General features: G+C 41.9%; 1 protein-coding gene across 6 annotated transcripts in view; it reads right to left on the bottom strand.

Annotated features, from left to right (window-relative positions):
* LOC140209874 (protein unc-13 homolog C-like) overlaps positions 1-23,646 on the bottom strand; it is a 923,018-nt gene that overhangs the window by 310,467 nt on the left and 588,905 nt on the right. The window lies entirely within an intron of this gene.

The following is a 23,646-nucleotide window of genomic DNA, read 5'->3' on the forward strand; positions in this document are numbered from 1 at the left end:
ATTTTATTTCAATAAACTAAAGCATCTAATAGATCTGGAGTAGGAGAGGATGTAGTAAAAGAAACACAGAGCAAGAGACTGGATTCAAAGAGAAGTGACAGAAATTTAAATTTAGTTACTGCCTGTTACGCTGCTGGTGTTTAGGGCAGCAATAGAAACTAAAAGTTAAAAAGAAAATCTGGAAATACAAATTTCATTTCTTATTCCATCTTATGAAACAGGAAAAGGCCATGTGGTTCGCTGAGTTTTTCTGGCTGTTGGACCATTTCCCTGTAACCTATTCTCTCCACTCTGCTCACGAACTCCTCTCTGAGTTTCCCAAACCCACCCACATGAAGGGCAATTTACAGTGGCAAACATATCTACCATCATGTCTTTAGGATATTGGAAGAAACTAGTGCAGTCGCCGTTCCAGGAAGAATGTAAGAAGTCCACGCAAACAGCATCAAAGATCAGGATTGAACCCGGGTATCTGGATTAGTGAGACAGCAACACTAAATACTGTGCCACTGCACCACTCATTCTCTACAAAAGTGGCGAGAGTTTGAACAGTATCCTTTCTGGGATGGCACCATAGTTTCAGCATTAAATAGGTACTCACATTGGCTCTAATTTATTAAAAAGCTGATTTAGCAATTAATGAACACAACATTCACGTAACTGATTAAATATTGAATTTATGTTCCTTCTCAAATCTTTCTATATTAATTAGTTTAATATAGTTCTCTTTATTTAATTGGTTACAACCTACTTGCCCTCAAACCCAGTTTTCCCCCCTACGCCACCATCAGGTTGCATCTTTTCAGAGCTAACGTTCCTGTAGACTGAAGTAAGTAGAGCTACACTTTTAGGACAGGTGCAGCTGAAGCAACATCATAGAGTGCAGACCTTAGAGAGGTAAAAACTCTGAATTAATACTTTCTGCCTTGAAAACAAGAAAACAGGAGCATGAGTATTCTACTCAGCATCTTCCCCGTGGCCCCCATCTCTGTGCTGAATCTCCGTGATCATCAATTCCTGATCATTGAAAAAAAAGACCGCCTCATCTTTAAACACCTCGGATGATCCAGCTAACACAACTCCAGATTCACCATCCCTACTAACTATAAAATGTACTTTATCAATGGCTCTTTTCCAACAATGTAACAATAATTTATTCCAGTAAGATGTTTGAAATTCTTTGCTTTTTTTGCCACTGTTTGATTAAATCTCACTTCTATTTCAGCAAGATGATTTTGATTTCTATTAAACCTAGGTATAAGTGCCTGTATTCTCATTGTTCTGCCTCTAACTTTATCCATTTCCCTTTTCAGAACTACTGCCTAATTTGTTTAAATCAAAGTATCATATTCCTGCCTCTCTCGCTACTCTGCTCTGTAGCAGGAAATAACATAACTAAAATAACCGTAAAATAAAATATTACTGATAATAAGGGTCATTGTCTAGTGTCTCTTTATCAATCATAGACATGAATTCATTCTAAACATTCTTTGTCCCAATTTACATAGGACTGTATAGGACTCATTAGCATAGGACTGTAATTTGAGATCCAAGAACTGAGTGGGACTCGCATGCAGAAATTACCTCTTATAATACAGTGATTTTGAGGATCAGTTTAGCTGGTCTGCAGCCATGCAATCTGTCTCGCAAATGCTCCCACAAGCTGGTCCCTGTTGTGTATTTAATGTTTCAGTAACATTTGAGTAATATTGTAAATATTTTGTTTGATTAATATTCTTTGTAATTTAAATACTTAATTATGGCTTATATGTAAAAGTATGTGCGTGGTATACATCATCATCATGTCACCAAGTCACACCACTTTTTACTCCAACATTCACAACCCTTCAAAGCCCAGTGACGTTTCTCATCCTTTCATGGCCTCATCCCTCTTTAATCCTGCTCAGTTGCACAACTCTTCTTGACTGCTGGGTGCATCCATGATTGCAGCCACTCTTACCTTGGCTGCCTTGCTTTCAGATATCATGAATCTCCCTTGTAATACCCTCTTTACACCTCTTTAACTTCCAAGCAACACACACAAAAATGCTGGAGGAACTCAGCAGCCTAGGCAGCATTTATGGAAAGGAGTAACATTTCAGGCTGAGACCCTTGTTCAGAACTGCAGATTTTCCCTTGTTTGCCTTCCAATGTCTTCTTCCTTTTTTAAGACACATCTTAAAATTTACCTCTTTGCCCTGGTGTTAGTCATCTGACTTTATGTTTGCATCCAGATTAGTGTTAAATGTGATTTGGTTCCTATATTATAACCTTGATACATTCCTTTACAATAAAGGCATCATGTACAACAAGTTACGGCTGTTACAGATGTAAACATCTTCCTTCCAGCAGTGAGATGATTTTGTGTACTGCTTAGAGAAATCTAATCCCATTACTGCACAGTTCTGGTTAAATATCAAATTTGTTCCGACTTCCTTGCGTGCAGGGCAAACACAGAGGTATCTGGCCTCAAATAACTCAAAAATCATATTCTGACCTCATTAGCACAAAATTAATTTGAGATCCAGGAACTGAGTGGGACTGACATGCAGAAATTACCTCTTATAATATTGTGATTTAGAGGATCAGCTTAGCTGGTCTGCAGCCATGCAATCTGTCTCGCAAATGCTCCCACAAGCTGGTCTCTGTTGTGTATTTAATATTTCAGTAACATTTGAGTAATATTGTAAATATTTTGATTGATTAAGATTCTTTGAAGTTTAAATACTTAATTATGACTTATATGTAAAAGTATGTGCATCAGTGGTCCCCAAGCAACGGGCCGTAAAGCATGTGCTACTGGGCCGCGAGGAAACGATATGATTTGGCAATATGAAACGATATGAGTCAGCTGCACCTTTCCTCACTCCCTGTTACGCACTGTTGAACTTGAAATAACCTACCAAATCATACGAAATAACACATAAAACCTAAAATAACACTAACATATAGTAAAAGCAGGAATAATATGATAATTACACAGCCTACATAAAGTAGAAATAATGTATGTAACAGTGTAGTTTCACTTAACAGAATCGGAAAGGTTAAGCCAAAACCGATTTGTAGAAAAAAAAATCGGCACATACACGCATGCGCACACAGGTGCCTGCGCAAGGCTTCGTGGCTATGGTAGTCTTTCTCTGGGTAAGCACAAGGGTCCCGTATTTGACTGCTACTTTTGTCCCTTATTTGGGAGTGAGAATGTTGGCAACCCTACTTGAACACCAACACCCCCCACCCCCCGGTCAGCCAGTCTGCAAGAATATTGTCAATATTAAACCAGTCCGCGGTGCAAAAAAGGTTGGGGACCCCTGGCATACACTGTCATGTCACCAAGTCACACCACTTTTTAAGATAGGAGAAAAGGCAGCAAAAAGGAAATTATAGACCAGTTAGCCTGACCTCATTGGTTGGGAAGATGTTAGAGTCAATTCTTAAGGATAAGTTGATGGAGTACGTGGTGACACAGGATAAGATAGTACAAAGTCAGCATGGTTTCTTTCAGGGAAAATCCTGCCTGACAAACCTGTTGGAATTCTTTGAGGAAATTACAAGTAGTCCAAATAAAAGGGGTGTTGTTTATTTGGACTTTCAGAAGGCCTTTGACAAGATGCCACACATGAAGCTGCTTACCAAGTTAAGAGCCCATGATATTAAAGGAAAGTTAATAATAGGGTTAGCATTGGCTGATTGGTAGGAGGCAGCGAGTGGGAATAAAAGGATCCTTTTCTGGTTGGCTGCCAGTGACTAGTGGTGTTCTGCAGGGGTCAGTGTTGGGGCCACTTCTTTTTATGCTGTATATAAATTATTTAGATGATGGAATAGATGGCTTTGTTGCCAAGTTTGCGATGATACAAAGATTAGTGGAGGGGCAGGTAGTGTTGAGGAAGCAGGAAGGATGCAGAAGGATTTAAGGCTGATTTATACCTGTGTATCAAATGTACGCCGTAAGTACGGCGTAGCTGCGTACCCTACACTGTACTCTACGCTGAACCTTACGCCGTAGCCTAACGCGCACCTCTCCCAAAACGTAACTACACGTTGCGGTGATGCAGACCGAAACAACTGTGATTGGTCTGCTTGGTAGCATCGCATTTCCTCCTACACTGCAATAGCTTCCCATTGGGCGACTGAAGGGCAGGGAAGGAACTCTGGCTGTAATGCTTTCCATAAAGCTTTACAGACCTCTGAAATTGTGGAGGACCCTGTGCTTGACGCCAGTTTGTAGCTAGCTGCTACAGCCTGTTGACTTCCACCTAAAGCTAAAACTCGAATGGTGATTGCTAGTCTCTCAGTATACTGTGCATACACTGATGCGAAATAAATGGATGGAGACGATGAACCAAATCGTCAAATCTACCTGCCGACATCCGAAAATATTTGAAATGCATTTCCTCATTCATGTCTCTCAGTGGCCGAAGAACACGAAGAAACTCAACACAATGGCATAGAAACCCCACTGCCAGCTAGCGTTTTGGCAGTGAATTGCAGACACACCAACGCACAAGTATAAATGCTCATAATGGCATAGCCCACTTGTGTAGGCTATGGCATAAGCTAGTACGCACAAGTATAAATCAGCCTTTAGACAGATTAGGAGAATGGGTATGAAAGTGGTAAGTGAAATACAATGTTGGAAAATGCAAAGCCGTGCACTTTATTAGTAGAAATAAATGTGCGGACTATTTTCTAAACGGGGAGAAAATGCAAAAATCTGAGATGCAAAGGGCCTTCTGAGTCCTTGTGCAGAACGCCCTGAAGGTTAACTTTCAGGTTGAGTCGATGGTGAGGAAGGCAAATGCTATGTTAGCATTCATTTCAAGAGGTCTAGAATACAAGAGCAGGGAGGTGATGCTGAGGCTTTATAACGCACTGGTGAGGCCTCACCTTGAGTATTGTGAACAGTTTTGGGCTCCACATCTGAGAAAAGATGTGCTGGCATTGGAGAGAGTCCAGTGGAGGTTCACAAGGATGATTCAAGGAATGAAAGGGTTATCATATGAGGAACATTTGATGGCTCTACGTCTGTACTCGCTGAAATTCAGAAGGATGAGGGGGGATCTCACTGAAACCTTTTGAATGTTGAAAGCCTTAGACGGACTAGATGTGGAAAGGATGTTTCCCATGGTGGGAGTGTCTAGGACAAGAGGTGACAGCCTCAGGATAGAGGGGCATCCATTTAATACAGAGATGCAGAGAAATTTCTTTAGCCAAAGGGTGGTGAATTTGTGGAATCTGTGGCTGCATGCAGATGTGGAGGCCAGGTCTTTGGGTGTATTTAAGGTAAAAATTGATATGTTCTTGATTGGACACGGTATCAAAGGTTATAGGGAGAAGGCCGGGAACTGGGGTTGAGGAGGAGAAAAGAAAGGATCAGCCATGATTGAATGGTGGAGCAGACTTGATGAGCCAGATGGCCTAATTCTGCTCCTATGTCTTACGGCCTAAGTCATACGTGCGCGTCTTGCTTAAAGTAAAAGCTGAGTTAGACTCATATTTCAGACTCTTCGTCTTTTCCTTTAAAATAGTTTTATGTTCTGGAGTAACAAGACATAACAGTGGTAACAAAGAAGTTTAAATGAACCTGAGATGACTACCTACCTGTTGAAGTGCAGCAAGAAACAGTCAAGTAAAAGAAAAGCAGCGCAGCATGCGCTCTTCGGAAGGGAAGACATGATCGAGTTTAAAAAAGGTAGAAATGGAAGAGTTAATGGGTTCGTAAACAATGAGTACTGGGTGATAATAATCATAAAAATGGGAACAGAAATGGCGAGCCACAACAGAAACGCATTTGATTGCACCAAAGATAACAGGAATATGTATACAGGACTGATTGAGCAGCATTGTAAAATAAATGGAATAGCCAGTGAGAAACAAGTACCAGTTTTGCTGAGTGCATTCGGGTTAAAGGCAAACAGATCGCTGAAAAATTTAATCAGCTTCAACCAAACTAGCCAAAATAAGCTTTGCTGATATTGTGAAAGTAATGCAGGCACATTTAGAACCAAAACCATTGCTGATTGCAGAACACTTTCGGTTTCATAAGCAGAATCAAAAGGAAAGAGAGCTCATTTAAGCATACATAGCTGAATTGAAGAAGTTGTCTGAGCATTGTCAGTTCAATGAGGGGCTTTAATAATGCAGTGAGACATCATTTAATTTGTGAAATCTTACAAGAAAGTATTCAAAAACAGCTCCTTAATATAGCACAACTCACATTTAAAACACCAGCTGAAATAGCTGGAAACAGCAGACAGAAGTGCAATCAAAGTGAACGTGAACAAAAGTTCAGCATCTAAACAGAAACTGGTCTGGCCTAATAAATTGCGTTACCATTGCGGCAGGGGCTCACATACACCAAACAAACACAGGTTTAAAGGTTAAACTTGCAGAAAATGCAACAAAGTAGGACACATACAAAGGCAACCTTGGTCAGACAAAATAATTGGAACTCACGGGGAAGAGAAAAAGCTAAAAGGTCAAGTTGGAGTTTCAAAGAAAGCACTAATCTGCATACTGTTGATAAAAAGTCTGATGAAAGTGACACAGGACTGAGTAGCCTTAAGATTTACAATGTGAAAGCTAACAACAGACCAGAGGTGAATGGAATATAAATTAAACTGAAATTGGACACTGGCTCGGCTGTTTCAGTCATTCAAGGGTTGCTAGGCAATGTGGCTCAAAGGGCCTTTTTCACATTGTGTAATACTGAAGAAAAGATAACTTCTGTGAGAATGACATTCCTAACAGTGAAATACAACAATCAATACCCCACATTGGGCTTGTATGTGGTAACAAAGGAGAGCCAGAATTGAGGGGATTTGAGGGGATGTGAGTGGCTGAGACAACTATAACTTCCTTGGAGATCAATAGTAGTAGTTAATAGTGTTATTCCTGTGCCACTCAGTAACTTTCGCATACTGTGCAAGCAGGGTTATCAATAAAGTTCAGCTGAGTATCCAGCATGCTGGTGTCCTGGTCTGCTCTGAACTATCCCTCAATAATGAACACAACATGGTGTCAGAAGTGGTTGGTCATTAATGAATTGGTGCTACAGACCAAGTGAGACCCCCCGAACAAGAAAATTTACAGTAAGACTGTTCTTAATCATGTATGTCTATGAAAAATATCCAGAGACTTATCAATCTAAACTACCTATGCTAGTTGCTAACTGTATGCACCATGGGGCTTGAGTTAAGAAAGTGCCAGGGTTGCTAGGGAACACGTTCAAGTTACACCCAAAAATTGTAATCTGTGGGCCACTAGCCTGGGGAAGTGCAGAGACAGCAGGATAGTCAGTCAAACTCTCAGAAAGAGAAGACTTTTGAAGTCCAAATAAACAAACAAACAAACAAACAGGAAAATGCAGCCAATAACTGCAGTACCTACATCTACTTGCCTAATAAAGACCCCGGAGACATTTGATTCCTTTGAGTGATGGCTCAAGGGCTTTAAGAGATTTAAGGTTGTAAGCAATCTCACTCAGGCTTCAGAACAGCATTAAGTAAGCACACACATACTGCATGGACGACAAAGCAGATGACCCAGCATGGGTGGAATAGGACTGATGCGTGCTCAGAAAAAAGTACAAAACAGTGCAGGACAAAGTCAAAGGATATTTCAAAGGAAAGCGAAATGTGATATATGAGAGGGCAAAGTTCAACTCCAGAAAACAGGAGCCGGATGAAAGTGTAAATAACTTCATCACAGCATTGTATGTCATGTCAGACAACAGTGCATATGGAAATCTGAGCTCATTAGAGACAGGATTGTTGTCGGGCTACTAGACAGGATTGTTGTCGGGCTACGAGACATCAAATTGTCAGAGAGACTTCAGTTGCAGGCAAATCTCACACTAGAGAAAGCTATTACTATGGTCAGGCAGAGAGAGAATGATCATCAGCAACAGGCAGAACTCAGGCATGAAAATGTGGTAAAGCTAGAAGCTGCGCAAAAAGAAGTGTAAAAACAAGGTGCAGTCAGAAAGACTACATAAAGAGGGGACAGTAGAGCTCAGCTCAATCAAAACAGACAAGCAAAACAAAGAGCAGGTAAAAGGTCCAACTGCAGGAGATGCAGCAAGTCTCCATTCCACATCAAAGAGCTCTGTCTAGCAAAAGAAATGAAATGCCATCAGTACCATAGAGTTGGCCACTACAAAAGCCAGTGTCATTCAAAAACAGTTCTTCATGTCAAAGAAGACCATGATTCAGACAAACAGAGATCTCTCTTGGGGCTCTAGATTCAAATAGACAAGGCTGGTGTACTACAGTTCTGTTGCAAAATGAGACAGAGATATTTAAAATGGACACTGGGGTAGATACCACAGCCATCCCCAAGTGTCTGTTCACAAAAATGATGAAGAAAACAGGCATTCGCCAAACCCAACAAAGAAAGTGCTGGGGCTAGGGACACAGAAGCTCAGTGTGAGAGGACTGTTTACTACTTCCATCTGTAAAAATGAGAAACAGTTCCAAGAGGATGTCTCTGTTATTCAGAATCTCTACTGGGATGACATGTCATCAAGAAGCTGAACTTCATTGTAAGATTGGATTTGCTTCACAAGATTTAGTGGCAGGAGAAGTACCACGAGTTGTTCACAGGTCTGGAAGTACTGAAAGAAGAGTACCTTATCCAACTGAGGCCAAGAGTGATGCTGTTCTCTCTGACCACAGCAAAGGATATACCTGTCCCATTGATGAACAAAGTCAAAGCTGAACTTGAGAGAATGGAGGTGCTTAGACCTACTGTTTGGTGTGTGGGCATTGTTTCTGTTCCCAAGACAGATGGCACAGTGATGATCTGTGGTGATCTAACAAAAGTGAATAATGTAGTGAAGTGGGAGAATTTTATTCTGCCCACATTTGGTATGCTGGGTGGAGCAAAGTTCTTCATCAAACTATAGGCAAACTCAGGGATCTGACAGATCCATTTAGCTCCTGAGTCACTGAAGCTCACAGAACTTATCACATCATATGGACACTACACCTTCAAGAGACTCCTTTTCGGCATCTCATCAGTCCCTGAATTCTTTCAGATGAGGATGAACCAAATTTTGGAGGGCCTGGAAGGAGTAATCTGCCATATGGATGATATACTCATCTTCAGAAGCTGCCTTGGAGAAACTGAAACTTGGAGACCCTGAACAAAAAGAAATGTAAATTTGCAAAGTTGGAGGTGCTCTGACAAAGGTCCTTGACGAGAATGGCTTGGACCCAAATGATGGAGTATCCAAGTCTAGGATTGAGACACGGTTTCAAACTGGAACAAAAATCTAAGCACAAAACAAACACTAGACAAAATCACAAGTAGGCTTACAATTGAGCACTGAATCTCAGTTCATGTACTCCTTAAATGCTCAATCTTTGGCACCCAAAACATGACTGCCAATTAACAAGACTGTCCTGAATCCTTAAAGGGGCTACGCCAGCTGTCCATACTCCGAGGAGTTACAGCGACTAAACTTAGGAAGATGGCACAGATGGATGCATGTCATAACAGGACCCCTCCTGACGGCCCTAGCTGTTTGGAGGTATCACAATTATAGTTATGGATGAGAGCCAGATCTAAGATGTCTCTTTCAGGCACTCAGCATCTCTCCTCCGCTCCGATTCCTTCCATGTCCATGAGATATTGTCGAACAGTATGAAGTTCTAAATTCTTCTCATGGTGAAAACCTGTTCCCCATCAATAAACTTGGGTGGAGGCAGGGCTGACGGTGGTGGGGCTAACGGGGTGGTGTTCACATGTTTTAACTTGGAAATGTGAAAAGTGGGATTGCTCTTGAGTGTCTTGGGGAGCTGCAAGGTGAAGGCCGCCGGGTTTGCTTTCCTGAGAATCCTTACAAGCCCAATGAACTTGGGCGCCAGTTTCAGAGATGCAAATCCTGAGTCAACAGCTAGACATGTTGCCCAGGCTGCAAAACTGGTCCCCTTAATCTTTAGCGGTTAGCCTTTATTTTAGCCTACCAGGTAGAAGCTAACAAAATTTCCCTTGCCCCAGTCCATCTCTCCTTGCAGCGTCGAGTGAAATCTTTGGCCACAGGAACCCTAACTTCTGCATCCTGCTTGGGGAAGAATGGTGGAGAATACCCAAATTGGCACTCGAAAAGAGACAGCTTATGTGCTGAATTCCACAAGATGTTGTGGGTGATCTCTGCCCACATCAAACGGTCACTCCACTCATTCGGTCTTTCAGAGGCCAGGCATCTTAGGGTACATTCTGTATCTTGGTTCACCTGCTCCTTTGGCTGTTGGGCTGCGAGTGAAACCCAGAGGAAAGACTCGCTGTTGCCGCTATCAATTTGCAAAACACGCTCCAGAAATGTGATGCGAATTGCAGACTGCGATCCAACACTACATCCACCAGAAAACTGTGGATCCTGAAGAGCTGCTGCAGGACAATCTCAGCAATCTCCACTGCAGATGGAAGCCTGTCCAAGGTGATGAATTTGCAGGCCATTGAAAAATGATCTACATTTACCAGGACAATGGTCTTCCCCTTGGAAGGAGGAAGACCAGTGACAAAGTCCATAGAGATGAGAGCTTATGGTCTTTCCGGAACAGGCAGGGGTTGAAGGAGTCCTTGAGGTTGGTTGCATTGCTCCTTGTTCCAAGCGCATACCTCACATGCCTGCATGTATTGGCAGGCATCCCATGCCATTCCGGGCCACCAATATCTTCTCTTAATGAACAAGGGTCCTGGCAATCTCTGGGTGAGTGGTTGTAGGAAGAATGAGCAAGCTAACTGTGGCACCATTGTTCAGGGAGCCATTCGGGGGGGGGGGGGGGGAGAAGAGAAATGTAGTGTTAATTGGGGATAGTATAGTGAGGGGAATAGACACAGTTCTCTGTCGCAAGGATAGAGTGTCTCGAAGGCTGTGTTACCTGCCTGGTGCCCGGGTTTGGGATATCTTATCTGGCCAGCAGAGGAATTTGCAGTGAGAGGGGAAAGATCCAGTTGTCGTGGTCCACGTGGGTACCAATGATGTAGGTAGAATGAGGAAAAAGGTTCTGCTGAGGGAATTTGAGCAGCTAGGGACTAAATTAAAAATCAGAACTAGTAATCTCTGGATTACTAACTGAGCCATGTGCAAATTCGCATTAGGTCAAGAAGATTAGAGAGTTAAATGCATGGCTCAAGGATTGGTGTGGGTGGACACAGGACGGACAAGGAGAGAAACGCAGCAACGATTAGAAGCAAAAGACATGAACTGTTTAGAGTGGAATTAGTAGTGAGTATCTTTAATCTACTAACTTGAAACCCTCAGGGTGACACCCCTGGAGGACAGACAATGGCAATAAAAGATTTATTGAAGCTACAGATATACAGGTTTCCCCCGCCATCCAAAGGTAGAGCGTTCTTATGAAACGGTTCGTAAGCCGGAATGTCGTAAAGCGAAGAAGCAATTACGATTTATTTTTATGGGAAAATTTTGTGAGCGTTCGCAGACCCAAAAATAACCTACCAAATCATGCCAAATAACACATAAAACCTAAAATAACAGTAACATATAGTAAAAGCAGGAATGATATGATAAAAACACAGCCTATATAAAGTAGAAATACTTCTCTACAATGACTGCCTGCACAGATCTCCGTAGCGAAAATCTCACGCAAGTGCTCTCTGCAGAAAACCTCATGCAAGCGCTGTTGGAAAAAACACAGTGCAAGCGCTCTCCAGTAACCTTTAAACTATGAAGCTGCCAAATCTACCAAATAACACGTAAAAATACACAGCCTATATAAAGTAGAAATACTGTATGTACAGTGTAGTATCACTTACTGGAATTGGGAAAACAGCGCTGAGCACACCGATGATGGTGTGTTAGACTGAGTCGTCGCAGGTTGGGGTGGTGCAGTGGCCCCCACCCTCCGGGCCGCTGACCCGATACATTGCCGCGAAGAATGCAGCGGTAGCCGGGAGGCACACAGCACATCTTTAAGAAAAAAGCCAAAATAAACATGCTAATTAATTAGGTGCTGCCTGGCATGTAAATGTCAGCACAGATCAGAGGCGATTGCCGATTGCATCGCCTCTGATCTGGGCCGACAATTATGTGCTAGGCGGCACCTAATTAATTAGCATGTTTACTTTGGCTTTTTTCTTAAAGATGTGCTTGTGTGCCTCCCAGCTACCGCTGCACTCTCCGCGAATCGGTACAGTACCTGTCTGGGGCCCGGAGGTTGGGGTGGTGGGACACAGGGGTGTCATCTCATTGTCGATCAGGGTAGGCAGCTCATCTTCTCCTATGACTGCCCGCCTCGATGTCGAAGGTTGAGGTTCGTCGTCTGCTGTGGCTGATGTGGAAGGCTTGCTTGACTGCTCAGCCTCGTGCATTTTTCTATCACACAGTTCTTTGTAAGCACGCAAATCATCCTGCAAATATCCCCTAAACCTACGTACCCTTTCAAAATTAAAGTCGTACTGTATCATTGCAGCAAAAATCTCACGCAGTTGCTTCACTTTCGCTATTGCATTCGGTTTCGATTGTTATCCTTTCCTCTTTCAATTGCATCAGCTCTTCATCTATCAGATCTTGGTCATGGGATGCCAAAACCTCTTCAACATCATCTTCGTCAGCTTCCACAAGCCAAACTCACTTTGTCCTTGCTTCGTTCACCACGATCGAAACGCTTAATTATATCCAGTTTTACGCTAAGTATAACACCCTTACGAGCTCTTTCAGGCTTTTCCGACACCTTAGAACTCATCTTGCTAAGGGCTGCTCAATGCAACGTGTTTAAGCAATGCCGTTCCGAATCCGGGGGAGAGCGGCTGCTCGGAGCACACGCTGCCTTTTATCGCGCGCTGATTTTTTCACGTGCTGATTTTTTATCGCATGCTGCCTTTCTTTGTAACAGTGAAAACACCTTCTGAATGTGCAAACAGGGTACTAATGTAGGTCTTTCATAACAGTGAGGTTTCGTAAAGCAAACATTCGAAAAGCAGGGGACACCTGTTACATGCAGCAGCTATAACGAGACAATATTGGCAGAGACCAGTGTCCAAAATCCCTACTGTGTAGTCGGGAATTAGTTCTGCAAAATTATACCAAGGCACTTGGCCAAGTTTGGTACAAGTTTATGAACTGACTTTTCGTGGATGATCAACTATTTCATTCCAAAGATCCAAGAAACATGATGGTGAGCCACCCAAGATAAAGAATCAGCGCAGGAACAAAATGTATAATGACGCAGAGGATTTAATATGGTTGGATGTACATGTTTATTTTCATTCAAAGAATCCGAATTTGATTTCCTGCAAGAACTGATTATTTTTGCAAGGACTTTCATAGGTTACTGAATGAGATTTACTTTGTTTAAGAGTTGTGATGTTGGAGAATTGTCGTAAAAGGCGTGAAACTGTGTGTATATAATTTTTGGATTTGAATTTAAACTTGTAGACATACTGTCTGAAACTGAAACTGAAGTTAACTATAATACTTGAGAATAGGAATTATATTTGGTTTTCTAACTAATCAGGGATAAGTAAAAAGGGAAGTTTAGTCTGTAAACTTTTAAATAGGGAATAACACTAGATCTAATTTGTTATAGAGAAATTGGAGTAACAAAGGTTATTCTAATGAATATCACTGATTTCAATTAAAAAGGAATTTGTTGTGGTTTGATAACTAAGATTTGGAACCAAAACAGAATGTTTGAATTTTTAATTGTTCTTGCTCATGTAAATATTTTGTACATATTGTTTTTCCTTATATAAAAAAACCTTATTTCCAGAAGTGTGCGGTTTCTATTCACTGCCTCCTTTCGATACCTGGATTCTTCTGATGGCCTATTAGCACCTCATGTCAAAACAGTGCAACGACTAGTCGCACATGATAAGACTGGTGCTACACTGGCTCCAGTATTGGGGAAGGAGGGAGCTATACCAATGGTACGGTCTCCACCTGAACCATAATGGGACCTGGATCCTAGAGAATCATATAACGAGGGCTATGGATAGGGCTTTAAACTAAATAGTAGGGGGGTGGGTTCAATAGATTGGAGAAGTAAAAAAGAAGTGTAAAAAAAGTAAGAGTGGAGTGAAGAAAAGTCAAGTGAAAAAGAGTAAAAGGTTACAAGATTTTAAAAGCACAATGAGTGTAAGGGCACTTTATATGAATGCCCATAGTAGTCAAAACAAGGTCAGTGAACTTGTGGCACAAATCAGTACAAAAGGGTATGATTTAGTGGCCATTACAGAGACGTTGTTGCAGGATGGACAGGATTGGGAATTAAATATCCAAGGATATCAGGTAATATGGAAGGTTAGGCAGGAAGGTAAAGGAGGTGGGTAGTACTCTTAATTAAAGATGAGATCAGGGTGATAGTGAGAGACAATGGAACAGCAGTTATCATGGGGACTTTAACTTGCACCTAGATTGGATGAATCAAGTTGGTCAAGGCAGTCTTGAGGAGGACTTCATAGAATGCAGCCGTGATGGCTTTCTTGAGCAGCATGCTACTGAACCTACAGGGGAATATGCAATGAGACAGGTAACATTAGTGATCTTGTAGTTAAGAATCCCTTGGAAAGAGTAATCACAGTTTGATTGAGTTTCTCATACAAATGAAGGGCATAATAGTCCAATTGAAAACCAAGGTATTATGCCTACACAATGGAAACTACAATGGGATGAGGGAGGATTTGGCTTGTGTAGACTGGGAACACAGGCTATATGGTGGGACAGTTGTGGAACAGTGGAAGACTCTCAAAGATATTTTTTATGGTGCTCATCAAAAGTAAGGACAGTAAGGGCAGGGAGAGCCAGCCTTGGATAACTATGGAAATAAAAGAAGGCATCAAACTAAAAGCTCGTGCATACAAAGTCATCAAGAGTGGTGGGAAACTGGTAAATTGTGAAAACTTTAAAAAGCAACAAAGAACCACTAAGCGAGCAATAAAGAAAGGGAAAAGATTATAAAATATAAAAACAGATAGTAAAAGTTTTTTATAATTATATAAAGCAGAAAAGGGTGGCTAATGTGAATGCAAGTCCCTTGGAGGATGAGAAGGGGAAATTGATATTGGGTAATGAGGAAATGAAAGAGGCTTTGAATGACTATTTTGTGTCTGTCTTCACAGCGGAGGACATGTCTAACATGCAAAAAAGAGATGTTATGGATGCGATGGGAGGTGAGGGCCTCGATACAATAGCTATCACTAAAGAGGTAGTGCCGAGCAAACTTGTGGGCCTGAAAATAGATAAGTCCCCTGGTCCTGATGGAATGCATCCCCGGGTATTGAAAGAATTGGCAGAAGTTACAGTAGAGGCTTTGGTAATAATTTACCAAAGTTCTCTGGACTCTGAGCAGGTCCCAGCAGATTGGAAACGGTGAATATTACACCACTGTTCAAAAAGGGGCATAGGCAAAAGGCAAATAACTGTAGGACAGTTGGTTTAACATCTGTAGTTGGGAAAATGCTTGAAGCTATCATTAAAAAAGAAATAGCAAGGCATTTGGAAAGAAATGGATCCATCAGACAGATGCAGCATGGATTCAGCAAAGGCAGGTCCTGTTTGACAAACTTGCTGTTGTTCTTTGAGGATATAATGAGCGCAGTGGATAGAGGGGAACAGATGGACGTTATTTACTTGGATTTCCAGAAGGTGTTTGATAAGGTGCCACATAAAAGACATCCATAAGATAAGGATGCATAGAGTTGGGGGTAATATATTAGCATGGATGCGTGGCCAAGTGGTTAAGGTGTCAGTCTAGTGATCCGAAGGTCGCTAGTTCGAGCCTCAGCTGAGGCAGCGTGTTGTGTCCTTGAACAAGGCGCTTAACCACACATTGTTCTGCGACAACACTGGTGCCAAGCTGTATCCGCCCTAGTGCCCTTCCCTTGGACAACATCGATGGCGTGGAGAGGGGAGACTTGCAGAATGGGCAACCACTGGTCTTCCATACAACCTTGCCCAGGCCTGGGCACTGGAAACCTTCCAAGGCGCAAATCCATGGTCTCAGGAGATTAACGGATGCCTATTAGCATGGATAGAGGATTGGTTAATTAATAGAAAGCAGAGAGTGGGATACATGGGTGTTACTCTGGTTGGCAATCACTGGTGAATGGTGTACCACAGGGTTCGGTGTTCACGATATACATTAATGATTTGGAAGAGGGGACTGAGCGTAGTGTATCTAAGTTTGCTGTTGAAACAAAATTGAGTGGAAAAACAAATTGTGCTGAAGATACGGAGAGTCTGCAGAGAGATATAGATAGGTTAAGTTAATGGGCAAGGGTCTGGCAGATGGAGTACAAAGCTGGTAAATGTGAGTTTATCCACGTTGGAAGGAAAAATGGAAGATCAGGTTATTATTTAAATGGTACAAAATTGCAGCACGCTGCTGTGCAGAGGGACTTGGGAGTCCTTGTGCATGAATCACAAAAGGTTGGTTTGCAGGTGCAGCAGGCTATCAAGAAGGCAAATGGAATGTTGGCCTTCATTGCTAAAGGGATTGAATTTAAGAGCAGGGAGGTTATGCTGCAACTGTACAGGGTACTGGTGAGGCTGCATCTGGAGTACTATGTGTAGTTCTTATCTCTTTACTTGAGGAAGGATGTACTGGCTTTGGAGGTGGTTCACCAGGTTGATTCCAGAGATAAGGGGGTTAGATGATGAGGAGAGATTGAGTCGCCTGGGACTGTACTCACTAAAATTCAGAAGAAAGAGAGGAGATCTTATGGAAACATATAAAATTATGAAAGTATGATAGAGACAGGAAAGTTGTTTCCTCTGATAGGTGAGACTAGAACTAGGGAACATAGCCGCAAGATTCAGGGGGAATAGATTTAAGATGGGGGTGAGGAGGCACTGCTTTTCCCAGAGAATGGTGAACCTGTGGAATTTTCTGCCCAATGAAGCAGTGGAGGCTACCTCAGTAAATATATATCAGACAAGGTTCGATAGATTTTTGCATAGTAAGGGAATTAAAGATTGTGGGGAAAAGACAGGTAGATGGAGGAGTCCATGGCCAACAGGCATGATCTCAATGAATGTTGGAGCAGACTCAATGGGCCAGATGGCCTACTCCTGTTCCTATTTCTTATGTTCATGCATCTTCAAAGTCCACAAAAGTTAGAGAAAGAAATAGAGTGGTCTGATCCTCATGACATGGACCACTTACCTGAGGTATATGCACCTGTTCAAGAATCTCCATTCACTGTAACACTTCCAGAACCTATAGCAAATCTGGTTGTTTATCTGTCCCACCACAGAGATATACTCCATAACCTAATATGGACAAGTGATTAAAGAGGCAGAATAATCCTCTTACTTCGCTGGAATGTTCAGCTATCTACCCTGACCTCTATTAAATTCAGTTTTTTGTTAACGAGTCCTAATGTTGAAAACATTTCACAGAATAAGACTGTTCTAAGAAGAAAAAAAAAGGAGGAAAACCAAGTGAAAGACAGTTATAATGATGGCAATTCTTTTTTATGTTTCTGTAAGGAGCGTAAGTTATGTGCTATGGGTAAAGTGAACTGAATCGCTCAATTTCAGTGACTCTCATTTCAATGCAGTTCGATAGACAGGAAGTACAAAGAAAATAGAAATAGAAACTTACAGCACATTCCAGGCTCTTCAGCCCACAATGTTGTGCCAACCATGTAACCTACTCTAGAGACTGCCTAGAATTTCCCTAGCACATAGCTTTCTGTTTTTCTAAGCTCCATTCTCTTAAAAGACCCTATGGTATCCACTTCCACCACCACTGCCGGCAGTGCATTCACGCACCCACCACTCTCTGTGTGAAAAACTTAGCCCTGACATTCCCTTGGTACCTGTTTCCAAGCACCTTAAAACTATGCCCCCTTGTGTGAGCCATTTCTGCCCTTGGAAAAAGCCTCTGGCTATCCACACGATCAATGCCCCTCACCATCTTATATACCTCTGTCAAGTTACCTTTCATCCTCCGTCACTCCAAGGAGAAAAGGACACGTTCACTCAATCTATTCTCATAAGGTACGGCCTCCAATCCAGGCAACAGCCTTGTAAGTCTCATCTGCACTGTCTCTATAGTATTGAAATTGAGGTACTTCGAGTGAGGTCTGACCAAGGTCTTATATAGCTGTAAAATTACCTCACAGCTCTTGAGCTCACGCCCATGGTTGTTGAATTAACAACTCTGCCAACCTGCGCAGCAGCCTTGAGTGTCTTATTGACACGGACCCCAAGATCTCTCAGATCCTCCACACTGCCAAGAGTTACCATTCATATTATATTCGGACTTCAAATTCGACCTACTAAAATGAACCACTTCACACTTATCTGGCTTGAACTCCATCTGCCACTTCTCATCCCAGTTACGTTCCCTATCAATGTCCCGCTGTAACCTCTGATAACCCTTCAGACTATCCACAACACCTCCAACCTTTGTGTCATCAGCAAACCAACTAACCCACCCTTCTACTACTTCATCCAAGTCATTTATAAAAATCACAAAGAAGAAGGATCCCAGAAGAGATCCCTGCCAAACACCACTGGTCACCAACCTCCATGCAGAATACGAACAATCTGTCTGCCTAGGTACCATATGCGATGCGGACTTTGGTGATCATGGTTTTCCATATAGATCTAGCCTTCGTTTTTTGGATGACTTCCATTTCCTTGATGGGTAGCCACCTGGCTATGCTTTTGATGTACATAAGCTGAGGTCTTCCTCTAGGTTTACTCCCCTCAATCTTTCCAGAGAGTATGAGTTCTTCTAGTTCATCTTTCTGCATGATATGTCCTAGGAATCTGAGTTGTCTTTCTCTTATTGTTGGTATGAGTGATAAACTGCTTGGGCTCTTCTGAGAACTTCTTCATTTGATGTGTGTGTGGTCCATGATATTTTTAACATTCTCCTGCAGAACCATAATTCAGCTGCTTCTAGTCTCTTTTCCATTGCTAGAGAAATGGTCCAGCATTCACTTCCATAAGTCAGGATAGAATAAATGTAGCACTGCAGTATTCTGTTTTTAGTGTACGTGCTCATCTTTCTGTCTGTTAATATGATCTTCATTTTTTGGAAAGCTTCTTTCATCATTGCTATTCTGTTTTTGATATCTGTGTTGCACCTGCCATTACTTGTTATTAGGCTGCCAAGATATTTGAATTTGTTGACTTGTTTGATGTTTGTATTTCCGATCTTGATCAATCATGTGGGATGTTTGTATTTCTGGAGATGACCATGCTTTCTGTCTTCTTGGTGTTGATTGAGAGGCCTCTGCAATTACTTTCTGCTGCCACTATAGTGAGTAGTTCTTGAAGTTTTGTTTCTCAGTCAGCTATTAGTACGATGTCATCAGCATATCTGATGTTTTATTTATATATATATATATATATATATATAGATTACGAACCATCTACAACCACCCTGTGCCTTCTGTGGGCAAGCCAATTCTGGATCCACTAAGCAAGGTCTCCTTGGATCCCATGCCTCCTTACTTTCTGAAGAAGCCTTGCATGGGGAATCTTATCAAATGCCTTACTGAAATCTATACTGTATACACTACATCCACTGCTCTACCTTCATCAATGTGTTTTGTTACATCCTCAAAGAAGGTAAGGTATGACCTTCCCTTGTCAAAGCCATGCTGACTATCCCTTATCAGATTATGTCTCTCCAAATGCTCATAAATCCTGCCTCTCAGGATCTTCTCCATCAGCTTACCAACCACTGAAGTCAGACTCACTGGTCTATAATTTCCTGGGCTATCTCTACTCCCTTTCTTGAACAAGGGAACAACATTTGCAACTCTCCAATCCTCTGATAGTTCTCCCATCCCTACTGATGATGCAAAGATCGTCAAAAGAGGCTCAGCAATCTCCTCCCTCGCTTCCCACAGTGGCCTGGGGTATATCTCATCCAGTTCCAGTGACTTATCTAACTTAATGCTTTTCAAAAGCTCCAGCACATCCCCATTCTTAATGTCTGTATGCTCAAGTGTTTCAGTCCTTTTTAAGTCATCCCCAGAATTGTCAAGGTCTTTTTCCCTGGTAAATACTGAAGCAAAGTATTCATTAAGTACCTCTGCTACTTCCACTGACTCCATGCACACATTTCCACTATTGCACCTGATTGCTCCTATTCTCACACGGCTCATCCTCTTGCTCTTCACATACTTGTGGAATGCCTTGGGATTTTCCCTAATCCTGCTCACCAAGGCCTTCTCATGGCCCCTTCTGGCTCTCCTAATTCTACTCCTATGCTCCTTCCTAGCAACCTTGTTATTTTCTAGAGCTCTAACCGTACCTAATTTCTTGAACCTTTTGTAGATTTTTCTTTTCTTTTTAACTAGATTTTCTACGTACTTTGTACACCATGGTTCTTTAACTCTACCATCCTTTTTCTGCCTCAATGGAACATACCTATGCAGAACTCCATGCAAATATTCCCTGAACATTTGCCATATTTCTGCCACGCATTTCCCTGAGAACATGTGCTCCCAATTTATGCCCCCAAGTTCCTGCCTAATAGCATCATATTTCCCCCTACCCCAATTAAATGCCTTCCCAAATTGTTTGCTCCTATCCCTCTCCAGCGCTATGGTGAAGGAGATGAGTTGTGGTCACTACCTCCAAAATGCTCTCCCACTGAGAGATCTGACTCCAGACAAGGATCATTTCCCAATAACAGATCAAGTACAGCCTCTCCTCTAGATGGCTTATCTACATCTTGTATCAGGAAAGCTTCTTGCACACCTAACAAACTCCACCCTATCAAAACCCTTTGTGCTAAGGAGATGCCAATCAATATTAGGGAAGTTAAGATCACCCATCACACCAACCCTATTATTATTGCACTGTTCCAGAATCTGCCTCCCTACCTGCTCCTCGATATCCCTGTTACTACTGGGGGGTCTATGAAAAGCATCCAGTAGAATTATTGCCCCTTTCCTGTTTCTGACTTCCACCCACACTGACTCAGTAGACCATCCCTACATGACTTCCTCCTTTTCTGCAACCATGACACTATCCCTAATTAGCATTGGCACACCCCCACTTCTTTTGCCTCCTTCTCTGATCTTTTTGAAATATCTAAAGCCTGACACATTCAGCAGCAATTCCTGCCCTTGAGACATCCAACACCGCAATGGCCACAACGTCATAGTTCCATGTATTGATCCACGCTCTAAGTTCATCCGCCTTGTTTATGATACTCCTTGCATTAAAATAGGCACATCTCAAACCATCAGGCTGAGTGCATCTTTGCTCTAACATCTGCCTATCCTACCTCACAAACTCCCTAAAAGCTGTCTCCACTTGTGCTCCAACCTCTCCATCCTCTGCCTCTTCACTTTGGTTCTGATCCCCCTGCAAATCTAGTTTAAACCCTCCCCACCAAGATATTGGTCTCCCTTGGATTCAAGTGCAACCCATCCTTTTTGTACAAGTCACACTTGCCCCAGAAGAGGTCACAATGATCCAGAAATCTGAATCCCTGCCCCCTGCTCTAATTCTTCAGCTATCCATTTACCCTCCACCTCATTCTATTTCTACAGTCACTATCATGTGACACAGGCAGCAAACCCAAGATTCCTACCTTTGAGGTCCCGCTGCAAGAATCATACCTAGTTTTTCTTCTTTTTCCTCAAGAAGGGGGCATGTAGTGGTAGTTAATAGTGTTATTCCTGTGCCACTCAGTTAGCCGCTCCCACGTGGAAGGAGTTCACATATTGTAAAAGCAGGGTTATCAATAAAGTTCAGTTGGGTATCCTACATGGTGGCATCCTGGTGTGCTCTACACTCTCCCCCAATAGTGAACAGAACAGGGATCCAACCACCATTTGTCTGCCACATCCCCTGAAAGCAACTTGAGAAAGGTACTGGATGATACCACAACTGTCTCCATGCTGTACATCATGAACTATTGCTGGAAGGACCATACTGCTCAGAGGAAGTGTGAATTTCACAAAAACAGTGGTCTGACTACAATAGTTTTATAGGCAACCTGAGAAAGTTTCTGATATGTTAATCAGGCAGTTATTTGCAAAGCATGGCTTCCTTTTTAAGTTGGAAGAGAGTTCAAGGAGCTCCAGTAAAGTTGCAAGCATTGAGCTTTTGTGAGTATAAGGAACCAGAATCTATTCCGCATGCTTAAGGTTACTGCATGAACTTCAAGTGGGAGAGACAAAAAGTTGCTTGTAAAAGTGGATGCAATGACCAAAGCCCAGATGGATGAGTGGAAGGCCAAAAAGAAAAGAGTCAATGGAGATACAGAAACAAAGGATTCATGTGATATGTTGAGGATGAGGAAACCAAGAGGAGAGATCAGATCCTGAAGGGAGCAATAGAAGGACTATATGCAACTAAATGCATCTTCCCAAGATCAAGGTGCACATCCTTGAAAGAAGAAAAAGGGGAAAAAAAGGATGATGATATAATTGCTAGGAAATGGAAGAGATAAGCAAGACATCATTTGCCAAGAAATTAACCATTTCAGAGATACTCACAAGAAACTAGTAGAACAAAAAGTTGAGAAAGAGAACATGAGAAAGCTAAATAGTGGGATAAAGAGAGAGTAAGAACCAATGGCTAGTATAGAACCAAAGGTCAAAGTAGATCCAGAGAGAAAAGCTGAGTAAAGGAGAAGAAAGGTGTCCAGAGTTGTCGGGACCACTTCCTGCAGTGTCCGCGTCGACTCCTACAGCCACCATGGAGGAGACCCCAGAACCTGAAATTGTTTTCACAGCCACAAGTTTCACCTGCCAAGCAGAATTATTTCCTTTGTCAGATATGACACTATCCCATGAAAGTAAGAACACGATTAAATATTTAGGCCTGAATAGGATAATATGAAATTTACTATGATGTGGCTGTCTATATAGCAGTTGTACAATATAGTAAACTGTGTATAGTTCAGATGCATTTTATATTGAGTTGGAGTTTATAGCAAAGCAGGGAGGAGTGCTGTGTATTTAACATTTCAGTAGTATTTGAGTAATATCATAAATATATCATTTGAATAAGCATTCCTCGTTCTTCAAGTAATTCATTCCAGTCTATAAGTAAAAGTACACGCATGGCATACTTCCTCATACCATCACGTCATATGTGAGCACCTCACTTAAAGTAAAAGCTAAATTAGACTTGCATTTCAGACTCTGTCTTTTCCTTTCAATTAGTTTTATGTTTTGGCAGTACAAAGCATAACAATCCCCCTTTGAGTTTTCTATTTAATCCTCACTCCTCCAGCCTCATCAACGTGGATGTCCTTTGTGGCTTTTACGCTGGCCCAATCACAGTCTTCCAAAGACCAGCAAAGGAAACCCTAATCTCCCCCTCTCTCTCTAGCTAATTGGAAACTCCATAAAACCCCAGATCTTTAAGTTATTAGAGGTAAATACAAATGTTTGTATATGTGCATCTAAACTGGTGTAAATCCACTATCATGTGAGGTTAATTACTTCCATTGAATTACTGGTGACAATTATTGTTCCGAAACAATCATTCTCAAGATAAACTGAAGCCATATGTCTCATTAAACAAATAATTAACTGACGGCAGCAATGATGGAAAAGATAAACTGCTCTTTTACAGGAGAGTTCAGCAATAATAAGCAATTTGTGATTCTTCTGATCGATCACAAAAATTGTTAAGAACATATTTAGCATTTCTCATTGGTAACACCACATGTTGAACTCTCAGGGAAA

Source organism: Mobula birostris, chromosome 14 (assembly GCF_030028105.1).
Source record: "Mobula birostris isolate sMobBir1 chromosome 14, sMobBir1.hap1, whole genome shotgun sequence".
NCBI classification, from domain to species: Eukaryota; Metazoa; Chordata; class Chondrichthyes; order Myliobatiformes; family Myliobatidae; genus Mobula; species Mobula birostris.